This window comes from Zingiber officinale, chromosome 7A (assembly GCF_018446385.1).
Source record: "Zingiber officinale cultivar Zhangliang chromosome 7A, Zo_v1.1, whole genome shotgun sequence".
NCBI lineage: Eukaryota > Viridiplantae > Streptophyta > Magnoliopsida > Zingiberales > Zingiberaceae > Zingiber > Zingiber officinale.
In genome coordinates, this window is record NC_055998.1 from 65,440,116 (window position 1) to 65,456,930 (window position 16,815).

Genomic DNA, 16,815 nt, shown 5'->3' on the forward strand with positions numbered 1-16,815 from the left:
TGTGATTCTTTATTCAAAATAAATGTTTACAAAAGCTTAGGCTTTCAATATGCACTCTAACAATTGAAGATAGAAATAAAACTTATACCAACAATTGAATAATGTAGAATCTTGAGTGTTGGTTGTCAGAGTAGCATTTTAGTGTCGTAGAGTAGTTTTTAGAGCAACACATAAGCACAGAAGTCATAGAGAAATTTATTATCAAGGTGCTGGTCAAACCCTTCTTTTAAAACTCTTTTTAGGCACTTGGATCCCTTCTAGACACTTGGATCCCTTCTAGACTCCTCAATCAAGGATGATGTGCCATGATGTCAATAAATCTATATCCGTCAAAACTTATCCTGATCCAGGTGTCTAGCTCCCTTCTAGGAACCTAAAAGTGGACATATTCTAGCTAATCAGAAGCTGCCACCTCATCCTGCTATCGAGCTGGATTTAGGGCACTTGGATCCCTTCCAGGCACATGGATATCTTCCAGCGCCTAGATGCCTTCTAAGTACTTGGATCATCTTATTCCAAAATTTAACTCCTGCGTCATAGAGTTATCACATAATAATAATAATAATAATAATAAGTGTAAAGTAGTTAATCAAATTTGGATTGTTTTGTTTTGAATTTTGGATTTTCAATGAAACTTTAGATCAGACCGATGCCAATAGTTCTCTCTCGGGAAATACATCATCACCCACTACTCTCAGGGGGCATTACTTGTTTGCCAAATATCTAATTCTCCAAAGCCGCTTAAACTTTTGCTTAACGTCTGATCTTAACCTTTAGGACTTTTAGCTAAACGTTTCCTTGATCCTTTTAGACTTTTGTCTGGTGTCCTCGACCCTAGGGCTTCTCACCTAGTGTCCCCCAATATTCTCGATTTATCAACTCTTTTGTCCAGTCCACTTGATCGGTACTTCTTTGCCTATTTCACTCGACAAAGACTTCTTTGTATAGCCTCAACTAGGATTTTCCTGCATACTTACTCAAACTCATTTGAGCAATAATAAGTCTTAACTTTTAACCTTTACTAATATTAAAATATAAGTTTGATTAGTTAGTACTTCCATCATCAATAATCTTTCTATTTTTTATTTATGATAACTTAGTTCAAAGTTAAGAAACAAACCTATAACACAATAAGTAAACAATTTTCAAAAAATTTTTTACAAAAGCTCCCTCTTAACTTAACCTCTCTTTTGAAGTTAATGTCCTTGAGATTTTTTAAAATACTTAATTTTTTATAAATTTTTTAATATATTTTTTTCAATTTTGACATACAACAAATAATTAAATTTTAAAAATTAAGTTTTTCAAATGAACTTTTAAAAATATGTGAATTATCAGATTAATTTTTTTTTAAAATGACAAATATTTTGAAGAAAAATAAAAAGGAGTTTTCAAAAGTATTTGGAAGTCGCTTTTCAAAGTACTAGTTTTCAAATAGTTTTAACACATGCTCCCCTTAATTAAAATTAATAACTTTTTAAAGAGTAAGAGTTTTCAAATATGTCCCCATAATTCTCTTGAAAATGTTGAAAGCATACTTTCAAAGTCCAAGTATCTTTGAAAACTTGAAAATTTTGAAAGCATAAGTCCACGTATCTTTGAAAATAATTTACTTTAACTTTTAATTTATCATGTCTCCCCCTTTACCTATATCAAAATCACTTATTAGAGGAAAAAATAGGTATTTTTGAAAAAAAAATCAAAAATAGAGTTTTTTTAAAAAAATTTCAAAACATTTTAACAATAGGCATTTTTGAAAAATATACTTTAACAGTAACACTTGAATTATCTTCAGTACCTAAAAAAAATAATTTATAATTGTTTTTTAAGTACTTGAAAATACTACTTATACAGATTATGATAAATAGATCGAGTAAGTGAAGAAGGGGTCTAAGTCCAAAGAAATAGAAAAAGTATATAGTTGATCGAATAAATGTCGAGCAAGCGCCCTCACGCTCATATATGCTCGGTCGAGCAAAACCCATCCGAGCATAAAGGCATTTAGTCTTATATAAGATTCTCAGCATATTATCGGTCGATCGCAGGCCGAGCGAGCACCCACGTGCTCTCATATATGCTCGGTCAGGCAAAGCCTGTCCGAGTATAAAGGCATTTAACTTTATATAAGATTCTCAGCATATCATCGAACGATCGCAGGCCGAGCGAGCACCCATATGCTCATATATGTTCGATCGGGCTGCAAAGTCTGCCTGAGCATAAAGACACTTAGCCTTATATATAACTTTCAACATATCACAGGCCGACCGCAGGTCGAACGAGCACCCACGTGCTTATATATGCTCGGCCAGGCAAAGCCCGCCCGAGCATAAAAACACTTAGTCTTATATATAACTCTCAGCATATTACCGATCGACTGCAGGCCGAGTGAGCACCCACATGCTTATATATGCTCGACCGGGCAAAACCGGCCCGAGCATAAACACACTTAGTCTTATATATAACTCTCAGCATGTTACCAGCCGACCACAGGCCAAACGAGCATTCACGTGCTCATATATGCTCAGCAGGGCAAAGCCTGCCCGAGCATAAAAGATAGGTTCAACAGAAAGCATTTTGAATAGTATACACGACCGGCTTGAACGACCGGCCGAGACATATTCAACAGAAGGTAGTCTGAATAGTATACATGGTCGGCTTGAACGACCGGCTGAGACATATTCAACAGGAGGTAGTCTGAATAGTATATACGACTGGCTTGAACAATTGACCGAGACATATTCAACAGGAGGTAGTCTAAACAGTATATACGGCCAGCTTTAATGATCGGTCGAGACATATTCAGCAAGAGGTATTCTTAACAGCATATACGACCGGCTTGAACAATCGACCGAGACATGCTTAACAGAATATTTGGTGAAAAATATCTTCTAGAAACTTCTTCAATTATGATGACATGTCCCCATTATAAATACAAGTCATAAACGACAAAATAGATACATCTGGAGTACAAAAAAGATTTCTTAAAGGATTATTGCACGAAGTATAAATGATGACTTCATCTCTTAACAAACTCTAACAAACCGGGGACCACCTCACGACTACGGAGGTCACGTAAGGTAGTATAAAATGGGGGATTCTCTCCATTGGTAAGGTACGCAAGTTCTAGCATCTAGATTCTGTTTCATTTCAGTTATTCTTCTTCTTCTTCTTCTTCTTCCATATGTGAAAAAAACTGACTTGAGTGTCGGAGAGCCTAGCCAGGAATCCCCACTCCGGTTTTAGGTCACTAACGTTTTGTTAGCTCGTCTCACTGTGCGCAGAAGCGTTGCAGAGTTTCTTTAAATCTTCAAAGTTCATCTTCATTGGAGATCATCATCATTCATCAGAACCAATGCTCATTTTCACATATCTCAGACAAGATCAACTAGTTTCAAAAGAAAAAATATATTTTATTTTTTGAAAAAAAGATAAAAATTTCAACTTAGGATTCAAGCTTAATTAAACAATCAAATTTAAGAAACTTTAAGTAAGATTAATTGTGTCTCTATAGTCCAAGCATGCATAAATTTGTAGAAATCGATTGCGATTAGATTGAATTAGTTATGAAAAACCGTTTAATCTTAGTTTAGATTGATTTGATTTTAAATTTGACTTATTCCAATTATTTTTTATCTTAATTTTTAAGAAACATTAATTAATTTGTGTTTTAAAATTTATTGATTAAGTTAAAAAAATTAAGTTAATTGATGAAAATTTAATTAATTTATGATTTATTAATGAATTTTAATTAAGTTAAATTGATTAAATTAGTTTGTAAATTTTTTATATTAATTAATTAAGTTTTAATTGAATTAATTAGATTAATTACTTTAGATTTAGTTAGATAATTAATTAAGTTTTGTTTAATTTAAATTGGATTAAAATTAATTAAGTTTGATTAAATTGAATTGGATTAAAATTAATTAAGTTTGATTAATTGAATTGGATTAATTAATTAAGTTTTAATTAATTTAAGTTGGATTAAATTTTTAACTAAGATTGGCATTAGTTATTAAGTTTACGTTACAAAGTTAAGTTTAACAATTAAGTAAAGCTTTTAATTAAGTTTAATTATTAGGAATTTACATTAAATTATTAATATTTCGTTTAATTAATTTGATTAACTAGGTGATTTAGATTCATTTAAATTAATTGATTAACATTTAATTCCCTTTTGGATTTAATTGTAGTTAACTAATTAAGTTAATTATTTAGTTTAGTATTAATTAATTAAGCTAGATTAATTTATTTTGAATTAACTAAGTTAGATTTTAAATTAAGTTTAGATTAATTAAGTTAATTAATTAGTTTAGGGTTAATTAATTAATAAATTTAGATTAATTACTTAGATTAGATCTGCTAAATTTATTTTATTTAGAATTGTTAGGATTTAATTAATTAAGTTTAATTAAATTGAAGTAATTTAGTTTAATTAAATTTAAGTAATTTAGTTTAATTAAATGATTCTTGGATTCATTAAATTTTGATTAAATGAATTAAATTAATTTTGAATTAAGTCATAAATCAATCTCACTCATTTATAGATTTTTAAATAGGAAACCGTATAGATTTTGTGAAATGGTTGTCAATTTTATCATTATCAATTTAATTTGAATTCTAAGAATTAATTGATATTTAAGTTAGATTTAGGTTTAACAATTAATCAATTAAATGTATATTTTAAAAATTGACTTCCAAGCTGTGACGGGACACAAGAGTTTTCTTGGGTATCGGAGCAATGACAATTTCTAGAAAAAATGTTTTTAAAAATTATACACTTAATTTTTATTTTGAAAAACTTTAGTCTAACTAATCTAAGATGTAGCGAGGTAATTTCAATTAGTTCTATTTAATTAAGTAAATTAAGTAAGGTATGTCTTACCCTACTTGATTCCCTAGACCAATCATTCCTAATATACTATTATTTCAACCTACCCTAGTACAAGGTTGAACAAGTATCAAACAAACCTAAGTATTTATCTAACTATTTTAAATTAAGCAGAAAAATAAGTATACAAGGAAAGCTATAAGTCAAACAGTCATGCAAATTTATCTAATAAAGAAAACAATTTGTTTATTGGTTCCCCCTAGATCATAACCTCAATATGATCTATCTATGTGATGAATTTGATCCTTAGGGATCCAATATTATTTTGATCCAATTTGATTAATCAAGATTAACTTAAGGACCCATACTTGGACTTGGTTTATAGTATTTCAATTTACAATTGGTAAGTAAGATCTAAATCATGTTTTGCCCTTGTATTTGAGTTTGAATTGATTGTATACGACCCTTTATTTTTCAAATATTAGATCAAAATTTTTGGAACCTAAAGTAAAATGTTCCAATGATTCTTTAAGTTCTTTGATTTGAACTTTCAGAGTAGAATTTTCTTCCTCAAGTAATTAGACTTAAGTTGAAGTTCTACTTTAAACTTGTTCAGTCAAAGAACTTAGGCTAGCCTCCTCCTTAAAGATTATTATCTCCTTTTGGAATGACTTGACTCGAACATTAGACTTAGCCAATTTTCTAGTGAAGTAAAAAATCATACTATATAACTTATCAATTAAACCAGGACTTACAATGTGGTTTGGACCTTTTGAACCGAATATAGATCCATGGCTTGACTCGAACTTAGTTTTGGATTCGAGCTTGGACTCGATTTCAGCTACTTGAGCTTGTACTGGTAGTGCCAATAAGTTTGTTTGAGCTTGTTCTTCCTTGTCTGACTCTTTCAAAAATTCAAACCACGTCAGGCTTTCCTTCTTTTTTGCTTTTTGGTGAATCCCTTATTTTTATTATTTACCTTTCAAACTAGGTTGACTAATTCAGTCATAAATTCATCGTCATCTTTTGAATCTGATTCATCTTTAGATTCAAGTTCGAATCAGAACTTGTGCTTCAGGTCCTTTGTCTTGATTTTACCTACAAGTAACGCAATACCTTTCTTGACTAAGCGTGCATTAGTTTGCTCATGTAATTCAAATTCATAAAAATGTTCGTTTGATATAATAATTGAAAGGTTCTTCGAAATCTTGTAAGCATCTACTATAAACATCCATAAAAAATTTTAAGGAAATGCATTATGAGTATACCTTATAAAATCATGGTTCTCTACCTTTTGTCCAATTGAGTAGAGGTCGTTGAGCATATCTTGGATCTGAGTGTGCAGTTGATTTATCGATTCTCCTTCTTGCATTTTAATATTATATAATTTATTTAAATTAAGTCACGCTTACTTACTTTTGTGTCGGAGGTCCCTTTATGTAGCTAGATCAGTTTCTCTCGAAGGTCTTTGACACTTTTGAAGGGTCTAACCTAGTTCAGTTCTTCTTTACCCAAGCCGCACGGAAGAGTCTAAGTCACCTTAACATTAACCTTAATCTTCTTCTTTGTTGGTGCGTCCCATTTGTTGTAGACGAGACGTACTCCATCTTTGATTATGATCTACATTTTCAACTGAGTCTTCAGGTGGTACTTCATTCAATCCTTTTAGTAGTTGAAGTCCTCGTCAAAGAAAAGAGGCAGGAGGGTTGTGCTGTAGTCTTCTTGAAGGATTATGTAGAGAAAAAGATCTTGCATGAAAAAATTAAAAGAAAAGGTACCAAGACTTGGTCTTGGATTAATAGTGTGAGAGAAAAGAAATAAGAATGAAAATCAGCTTGAGTGGTATTGCACCAATTTTAAGCAATTAAAAAAAATGAAAAGATTGGTCAAAAGAGATGATTGCACCAATTCTGACTCAAGGTGAAAAACTAAAAAAAAGTTTGCTCGAATGGTGATTTCACCAATTCAGAATGACCCCTCTTTTATACCAATTGTAGGATTGAAAATGAGTACGAGAGTGGGAGGAAGGGTGAATAACGCACATCACTTTTTCGAAAAAACTAGAGATTACACAATAGAAAATAAAAGAGAACAAGCACAAGACTAACACATTTATTTTCACTTGGTTCATAGTCTAGTGACTACTAGTTCAAGGTCCGCAATTGTTGATCGCTTTCATTAAAAATCCACTAAAAGAATGAAGAGTACAAATATGGAATACAATTGAAGATAGTAATAAAACTTATACCAACAACCGAATAATGTAGAATCTTGAGTGTTGGTTGTCGGAGTAGTGTTTCGGTATCGTAGAGCAGTTTTTAAAGTAGAACGCAAGCATAGAAGTCATAGAGAAATTAATTATCGAGGTGTTTGTCGAACCATTCCTTTCTAGATACCTGGATCCCTTCTAGGCACCTTAATCAAGGCTGATGTGATATGACCTCGGTGAGGCTCTGGTGTCAACCATATTACATGTCACGTGGTGCATCAAATTAATTAATATTGGAACATTTCAAAACTAAAAATAAGAGATGTAGTATGGAGTCCCAAGTCTTATTTTTCCAAGGTATATTAGTGAATGTGTGTAAATTCTAGAAGTAGTTCCAATAGAATGTGTGTGCATGTCAATGATTCAATCTCTTCAACTACAATTACAGTAGTAATTAAACTCAACTCAATTACTTTTAGAAACCGAATTAGCATTCAATCCTCAATTGCAATCTAATCCACAATTACACTCTAAAGCTCATTCACGAAAATATTGAATAGAGGTAAACAAACAATTCCTCCAATTAAGCATTCACAAATTACATTTGATCACAGCAACAAAAGGAAATCCTATACAGATATTAAAATCTAACTAACTAAATCATCAAAACTAAACAAACTAATGTGAATTAAAACTTCTAATTCAAAACACAAACTAGTTAGCGGACAAATTAAGAAGTTTATCAAGATCCAACTAAACAATATCAGAACTGGGGTTTCAAGTAAAGAAAACAAAATAGAATTGCATAAGAAAAACTCAAACAAAACAACATGGCAAAGAAATGTAATCAGATCACAAGATCTGAGCATGTTCGTGGACAATTCAAAGATTAAGAAATAAAGAAAACTAAACCCTAAAGCATTCCACATCCAAATCCTTACTGCAAAACCTTCATCATCCTGCTGTCAACAGAATTACCTCAGAGAACGCCCATATGGCAATCGGCAGCAGATCTCGAGCTTCCAACTAATCCACCGGATGATCTCAGCCTCAGAGAACGCCCATACGGCTCACACCCGAGTGGAATTCACAAGGCACAAGGAAACAGCGCCAGAATCTGAAGATGCGCAAACTCCAATCGATTGATCAGACCGATTCCGGAGTTGCTAATGGAATGGAGAACGCAAGTGTGATCGGAACCTCATAGAACGCCCATACAGCTCCGGTGATGATGGAAATCGCGGATCGGAGAACGCCCCTGCATCCGGATTGTGAAATGGACAGAAACCAACTGCGCGGTCTGGAGAACGCCCCTGCCGCTTCTGTGACCTCGGTCAATGATCGCCGTCAGCTCATAGATCGTCGCCGGTAAAAAAGGCTAGCTCACGGATCTGGAATGACGGAATGGGAGCGCCGGTCGTCGCGCGAAGAAGACGACACTGTAGCAAGAAATCGCGAAGCCGAGCCCGTCTTCTGCACTGTAGCTTCTCAGATTTAAATTAGATCTGGATCTGATCGGACGGCTGAGATGATTCCGGGCTAAATCAACGGTGAAAAGTCATTCAAAATATGATCTGAAGGTACTGATGTTGATCTAGGGTCTGGATCTACTCTCCTGTAGGTCGGATCGATCAGATCATCACTGGATGGTCCAGATCCGCCCAGTCTTCAATGAACGGTCCAGATTAATCCGGCTGGATCAATGGCTGGATGAACTCAGATCTGGATCAAAACTTCTGGATCTTTATAAATAGCTCAGATCTGCTCCCCATTAAGTTGGATCGGCCATATCTTCAACGGATGGCTCAGATCTGCTCAATCTTAGATGAACGGCCTATAATGCTCCGAGGCTTGATCGACTTGATTAGCCCTTGATTTGAGCCCAAATGCAGCTTGATCTGATCGGGTCCATGACCCTTTTGATGCTGCAAAATAAGAATCAAATATTAGCATCAAATTAAGCCATAATAACATAATTTGCAATTTAGTCCAAAATTGATACAATGTATAAAAATGTAATGTAAATATGGGTTCTATATATAAAAACTACATCAAACCATGATTATATGAATGAGAATAGTATAGTAAAATCATGGTTATCAAATTCCCCCACACTTACTCTTGAACGTCCCGTGAAAGTAAAGAAAACTCAAAATCATCTCCACACAAATTTCCTAGCAATACCTAGAAGATAGTAAAAAGAATTTAACTAACATCATCTTAAAGATCACAAACAATCATGAATACAATTCAAACAATGTTCAGTAGGTATGGTAGTTTCAATCCAATTGAAAAATTAAGCAAGTTGCATCTCACAAAGAATTTACCTATTCTAACTCTCACACTCAAAATTGCATATATGTGGAGCTCACTCAATGCAACTCACAACATTTCACTACCATAAGCTTGCTTATTTTCTAATTCTCCACCACTATAAACATAGCATACATGAATCAAAAGGATTTATCAATAAGAATTGAAATGGAAGCAAGAAGAACAATGAAAATGAATGAAATGGCAAAAGAAAAGATATTAATGAAGAAAATGAGATAATTAGAGTATTGGAGGAATATACTTGATGAGTTGACCAATTTGATGTGTAAAGAGATGAATACCATTTGTTGTTACCAATTCAAAATATCAAGCTACCATCCCATTCAATTTGATGGCTATCCAAAAATTTTGATACTCTATCTTCCACTTGATACTCTCGATGTGCCATGTCTTCAAATTTCCTGTTTTCTTCACTGTTTTTCCACTTCATTCCATCACTTTGAAAAGCTCAAATAATCTTAAATCATCTCACGGAGAAGAATTCCCTCCCCACACTTAAAGTCTTGGCCGTCTCGGACAATAAAAACACAACAAGCTATTCCTTACTTGATACTAATCTTGCCACTCTCTTCAATTGTATTCCCCAGCCTTCTAGATGATATTGTTCTCTTGATCAGCTGGAATTAAACTTCGGACAATTACTTCTGACTCAGAAGGTTAGAAATTCAGTATCAAGAATTAGATTCAAGGTAGTTGATGGTCTCGAAAATTGCAGTTTCAGAATTTCATATTTAAAGGAACTTAGAGTTCAATCCCACTGATCTAAATTCTCAAACTGAACTCATTTAGAACTAAAGTATAGCTGGCAATTCCATAAATCAGCAGCTTTAGCATTCTCAATATAGCAGCTTCCTGCTCAATTTCGAATTCTGAAGTAACCAGCTCAATAACCCCTGTTATGCCATACAGATTCTGAAGTGCAACTTATGCATTATCAGCTTCTGCATATTCAGATTCTGATTTGAATTTGAAGTCTTACTGCAGGTTCTGATTCTGTGGACAACTTGCATGAAGAGGAATTCTACTCGTCAATAAGATAATAAAGGCTTTGCTCAAGTATTTTACCAGCATAGGAGCCCCCTATAGCTTGCAAACATCATTTCTAATTGACACCAAGAAATTAGAACATGCATTTCGGAAACTACATTCTAGTTTCTGATCTTATGTTTCAAAATTCACAATTAAAGGAAATTCATGCTCCATTAAACAATTCCAGAAGTCAAGTTCAAACAAAAACTGTTAGTTTTGACCAGCACTGTACAACAAAAACTTGGCACACTAGATATCTAAGTTGATACATTCTCTAAAAACCAAGAACACTTCCAAAAATCAGAATCATAAGGGTTCAGGAATAAGCAATCTTCATCAGTTCTGCAATTTCAGAATCTGAAGTTTAAGTAATTTCCTTCATATTGCATAGAATAAGAATCAATAGAATTCAATGCATACCCATCAATTTGATAAAGAATTATACACAAGAAAAGACTTCACTTAGCCCTGCAATAATCAGAACTTGATAATTTCAACTTAAGTTCTGAAGAATTGCACTAATCTATTTCCAACTTCCATCTCTTTACTCTTCCAACAACTCCAAATTCAGAATTCAGAATCATAGAAAGGTCTCATTCATCACTTTAGCAGAGTGCAGAATTTTCAGCTCTAGCCATCCTCAAATTGCAGATTCAATAGATTCAGATTTCTAACCTTCTACAATTACTACACTTGAATTTCTGTGGTTCTAGTTTCTCCACAAGAATTATTCTACTGGACCACAAGAAAATTCTATCTTCTTCAGTTTTCAGCAGTCACTGAACTCCCCTCACAGTCAAGTTACAGCAGTTTTGGTTCTGAACAAGTGTCTTGACTTTGTATCAATCTATCACGTTTAGTCACACAAAACTTCAATTCTTCTTTCATCTTGTCTCTTAAGAATCTTCAAAATGCATAACCTAAAACTTCCAGGTTTCTACAATTTCTGCTCATTACACTTTTCCTTTTCAAATTTGGCACTAAAAACCCAATTCGTTTCTGCAGAATCTGTGTTTCCTGGTTCCTGCTTCTTTGTTAGTTTCTGTCAATTCAACAGTCATCCTCTACAGTTCCCATTTGTTCCATTGTAAAGCTTACACTACAATCATTGAATGAGTATCACTTCACAACTAGAGAGCCTTCACTGCCTTCTTTTATTCCTCTCATTCACCCAAAATTCAGCCTTTAAATGCTTAAAAATGTCATTGCAGTTCCTTCTCTGCAGTAACTAACATGAATCTGGATAAAAGCTATCAATGCAAGATTACCAATTGTTACTACACAATACAAGTCTCCCCTTGAATTTCTCACTGATTTAAATTTGCTATTGCATTTTGATACACCATTTGATACATCACAACTTCCTTGTTTCTGCAGCTTTCGTTTACTTCCCATCACTGTTTCTGATTTTTTAAAATCCGAATTCATTAGAAACAGGAGCCATTTGGTGGAATGGTTATTCCATGACTCTAAGGATTCAAGTAGTGTAAACTTCCTCTTTCTTTAATTGATTTCCCACCTTGCAATTTCTTCCACAAATTCAATCTTCAAGACTGAAACAACACTGAATTCATATCAGAGATTCAACTTCAAATTTCCTATAACAGAGGCCACTTCCAGCTTCTCTTGATCCATGGAGAGTTAAGCTAAATAAAGGGTTCATTAGCACTGAAATGATTGGAGCTTTGCTTTGAAACAATGCTGATCAGATCCACATCAACTCTTGCAGCAATTCAGTGGTAACTACCAACAGAGAACAGAGCACTTTTCCTCTTCTCTGCAGTAGGCATTGGTTAACTGATGTTCCTTGGTTAAATGAAAATTTATTTCATCTATGTAATCCATGCAACAACTTCCTTTTCCATAAGCATTTCCTTTTCTTCCACAGATTCTTACAGCTTTAAATAATTGTAATTTAAGAAATCAGATACTAAACTGACACACCACAGATTTTAATTGGCACACAACATCCAACTTTTGTTCTGCCCTAACAACTTCATTATTAAAACGTGTTCCTCAAATCCTGCATCACAGCAGCTAACTCAGGGTCTTAAATCAGATTGTTGTTGATCAAGAACACCACAGCATACACATCAGAATTCTCTAGACCAACACATCTTGACTGCTGATCAAGAACAACTAGAAGAAATGAATCTGCATTTTGAATATGGTTCAAGAATCCATCTATGTTCCTACACATTACAGGTTTCTAAAATTTTCTGTGCAAGGATCACTTCAATTTCTCTTTATACTTCAGATTCTTAGAATTATATTGTTGCTCAAATGAAGGAATAACTTTAATAGCATTAAATGACTCAATTCTGAATTCATTTGCAGCCTCTTCTGTGCTCTTCCTAACATCCTTCTTTCTTCAAAGTCTGTAGCTTCAACCATCTCTGATTTCAGAAGGATATGACTGAATTCATTTGTTTCTTCACACTTAAAAAACTTCATCCGATCTTCTTTTAAGTCTAGTTTGTATCATTTGAACTTCTCTCTAATTTCTAGATGTTTTTAATAGCACTGCACAATCTAATGTGCTATCACAGATCTCATCTTAGATGACATTTAGAATCCAACAGATTCTATGTCCAGCAACAAAAGAAATGAACTCTGCTGGATATTTCAGTTCAGGTGTGTCAGTTTCAACCAAATCAAGCTTCCTTGAAAATCACATTTCAGCTTCAAAAAGAACCACTAATTTGCCACATTTCAGCTTCAAGAAATTAGAATCTGATTCATTTCTTCATATCTTTGCTGATGAAGATAGCAACATCAGTTGGCACAAGATAGTTTCCCTAGTTGATTGAATCCATTCAACTCTATTTGTAAATCCATTTCAGTAAACATAGCATCACATCCTATCCTTGAATGATTCTTGAATTTGGGCCACAATCACTCCTCTCAATTCTATTTCTGTTTATGTTCCAACAAAGCTCACTGATTTCAATTCCGTTACCTTTCAAAACAGAGATTCTTATTTAGCACAACCCTTTTCCAGCAACTTCAAATTCAGTTGTAGTTTTCAGATTCAACATTTTCTTCCAACATGTTTCTACTAATGTTTTGAATGTATCAACATAGTATCAAGTCTCAAAATCCAAAACCATAATAGGTTGCTCTTGACATGATAAAGCTCAAGAAATAAATTCATTTAGCATACAATCTAAGGAGTCATCCAACACCTTCAACATCTTCAAATGTATATCAATTTTCCCCCACACTTATCCCTTTACCCATCTTGCAAAATATAACTCATCAAGAATTCAACCAAAACTCTAAATAAAATAGAGCAAGCAAAGATAATAAAAGGGTAAAATGCAAGAGGAAAATGTTTAAAGAAAATTGTGAGTAAAGGAATTTGAAAGTATGAAGGGGAACAAAATTGATTAAAATCCTCAATTTCCATGCACACAAATGCTATTGTAATTTTAAAAAGAAACTAAGCAAGTTCTAGAGTTTCAATTGCTATGAGTGCATGCCACACAAAGAAAATAATTGTGTTTAGGCTTAAAGTGGTCCTCTCTAGGTATTATTCATGCAAACAAGCTCAACTAATCAAATTAGAATCCACCATCAAATTAACCAATATCATGTAAGAAAGGCATCCAATCATGTAAAATGACCTAAAGTTGATGATCAAATTTAAGAAGCTTTTACCATCTTAAAAATATTACAAGAAAATTTCCATGGAAGAATTTATTCCAATTGAAATGCTATATACTAAACAAAATGCAAATCTGAAAACAAAGTGTAGAAGTAAAATGCAAAATGTAAAGTATGTAACTAAAGAAATGCATAAAAATGATTTATTAACAAAGCATGAATTAAAATGCAAAAGAAAATGAAATTAGAACCAACTCCCCTTTCATTCCGGTGGTCGAAGAAGATTTAGCAATAAAATCCACACCGGACATGGAGTAATCGTGGTTGCAATCAATTTCTTTTTATTAATCATTTTTCCTTTCAAGGCTTTTCCCGGAGGTCTGAGGCGGTTCAGTTCAAGCATCCACTCCGGAAGCTTGTGTTCTCCTACAACATCAATCAAAGAAAACGTCTCCCACACGCATGTGAGGTAAAAAGAAAATAGGAGAATATTAGTGTGGGTAAAATATGTATCAAGAAATGAATCACATCTAATAAAGTCAACAATTGGTACCTCAATGAAATTTTCTGATAAATCATAAGAAAAACTCACCTTTTCATGTTGAAAGGTACCTGGAGTGGTGATTGTTACCTCCTTTTCATCATGATATGGCTCAAGCTCTTGTTCTGGTGAATGTACATCCTCATGTAGTGATTCTTGGGTGCTTGGCTCCATAGCACAAGTCCCTACACTTACATCTTCAACTCTTGGTGATTCTTGAGGTAATGCTTCCAGTAAGCAATCCCCTACACTTAGATCATCTTCAAAAATATGTTCAGAACCTGAATCACTAACAACATCTTCAACAACAAAATCATTAGGATCAGAAATCTGCATAATTACATAATCATCACAAAAATTACTAGAAAAATCATGTGAAGTAATGGGAGTAGGGTCAGGCCTGACAGAATCGCTACTTTCCATCCCTTCACTGGCACGTTGTATTTGTAACTGATGAATGGATGATGCAATTTGATCTATCTGACTCTGTATGTTATGAATCCTTGAAAATTGTTGCTCTTGATGTTCACTCATTTGTTGCATAATCTCCTTGAGTTTCCATGTTGACTCATTCATCTGAGGGTCATTCTGTTGAAAAGAATTTGGCATAAAATTTGTTGAAACTTCTTGAAACTCATATGAACTCTGGTAGATTGGAAATGACTCAACAAATTGTCCTTGCGCACTTTCATACCTGAAACATGAATTATCTACCCAATTAGCATTAAAACCATTTGAAAATGACTCATACCTATTTCGTTGATCCAAATTCGGGTAAAATTGATACTCAGGTTGAAAACACTGATAACTCTCCATTCCACCTCCAAAATTCTGAAAATATGGATCCATGCTAAAGAAATCTCCTGTTCTTCACTACAACACTCAAAAATCAAGATTAGAAGATTCAATAGCATAAAGTTTCATACACATGAAAACATGAACAGTAAAATCACTAAACAATTCAAGAATAAACCAACATGAAAATACAAAAAGAAAATAAGCAATCAAATCAATCAACATGCTAACAAATAAAATCACTCAATGATCAATCTAAAATAAACACACATTCCTAATTAGTTGTTTCCCCGGCAACGGCGCCAAAATTTGGTGTCAACCATATTACATGTCACGTGGTGCATCAAATTAATTAATATTGGAACATTTCAAAACTAAAAATAAGAGATGTAGTATGGAGTCCCAAGTCGTATTTTTCCAAGGTATATTAGTGAATGTGTGTAAATTCTAGAAGTAGTTCCAATAGAATGTGTGTGCATGTCAATGATTCAATCTCTTCAACTACAATTACAGTAGTAATTAAACTCAACTCAATTACTTTTAGAAACCGAATTAGCATTCAATCCTCAATTGCAATCTAATCCACAATTACACTCTAAAGCTCATTCACGAAAATATTGAATAGAGGTAAACAAACAATTCCTCCAATTAAGCATTCACAAATTACATTTGATCACAGCAACAAAAGGAAATCCTATACAGATATTAAAATCTAACTAACTAAATCATCAAAACTAAACAAACTAATGTGAATTAAAGCTTCTAATTCAAAACACAAACTAGTTAGCGGACAAATTAAGAAGTTTATCAAGATCCAACTAAACAATATCAGAACTGAGTTTTCAAGTAAAGAAAACAAAATAGAATTGCATAAGAAAAACTCAAACAAAACAACATGGCAAAGAAATGTAATTAGATCACAAGATCTGAGCATGTTCGTGGACAATTCAAAGATTAAGAAATAAAGAAAACTAAACCCTAAAGCATTCCACATCCAAATCCTTACTGCAAAACCTTCATCATCCTGCTGTCAACAGAATTGCCTCAGAGAACGCCCATATGGCAATCGGCAGCAGATCTCGAGCTTCCAACTAATCCACCGGATGATCTCAGCCTCAGAGAACGCTCATACGGCTCACACCCGAGTGGAATTCACAAGGCACAAGGAAACAGCGCCAGAATATGAAGATGCGCAAACTCCAATCGATTGATCAGACCGATTCCGGAATTGCTGATGGAATGGAGAACGCAAGTGTGATCGGAACCTCAGAGAACGCCCATACAGCTCCGGTGATGATGGAAATCGCGGATCGGAGAACGCCCCTGCATCCGGATTGTGAAATGGACAGAAACCAACTACGCGGTCTGGAGAACGCCCCTGTCGCTTCTGTGACCTCGGTCGATGATCGCCGTCAGCTCATAGATCGTCGCCGGTGAAAAAGGCTAGCTCACGGATCTGGAATGACGGAATGG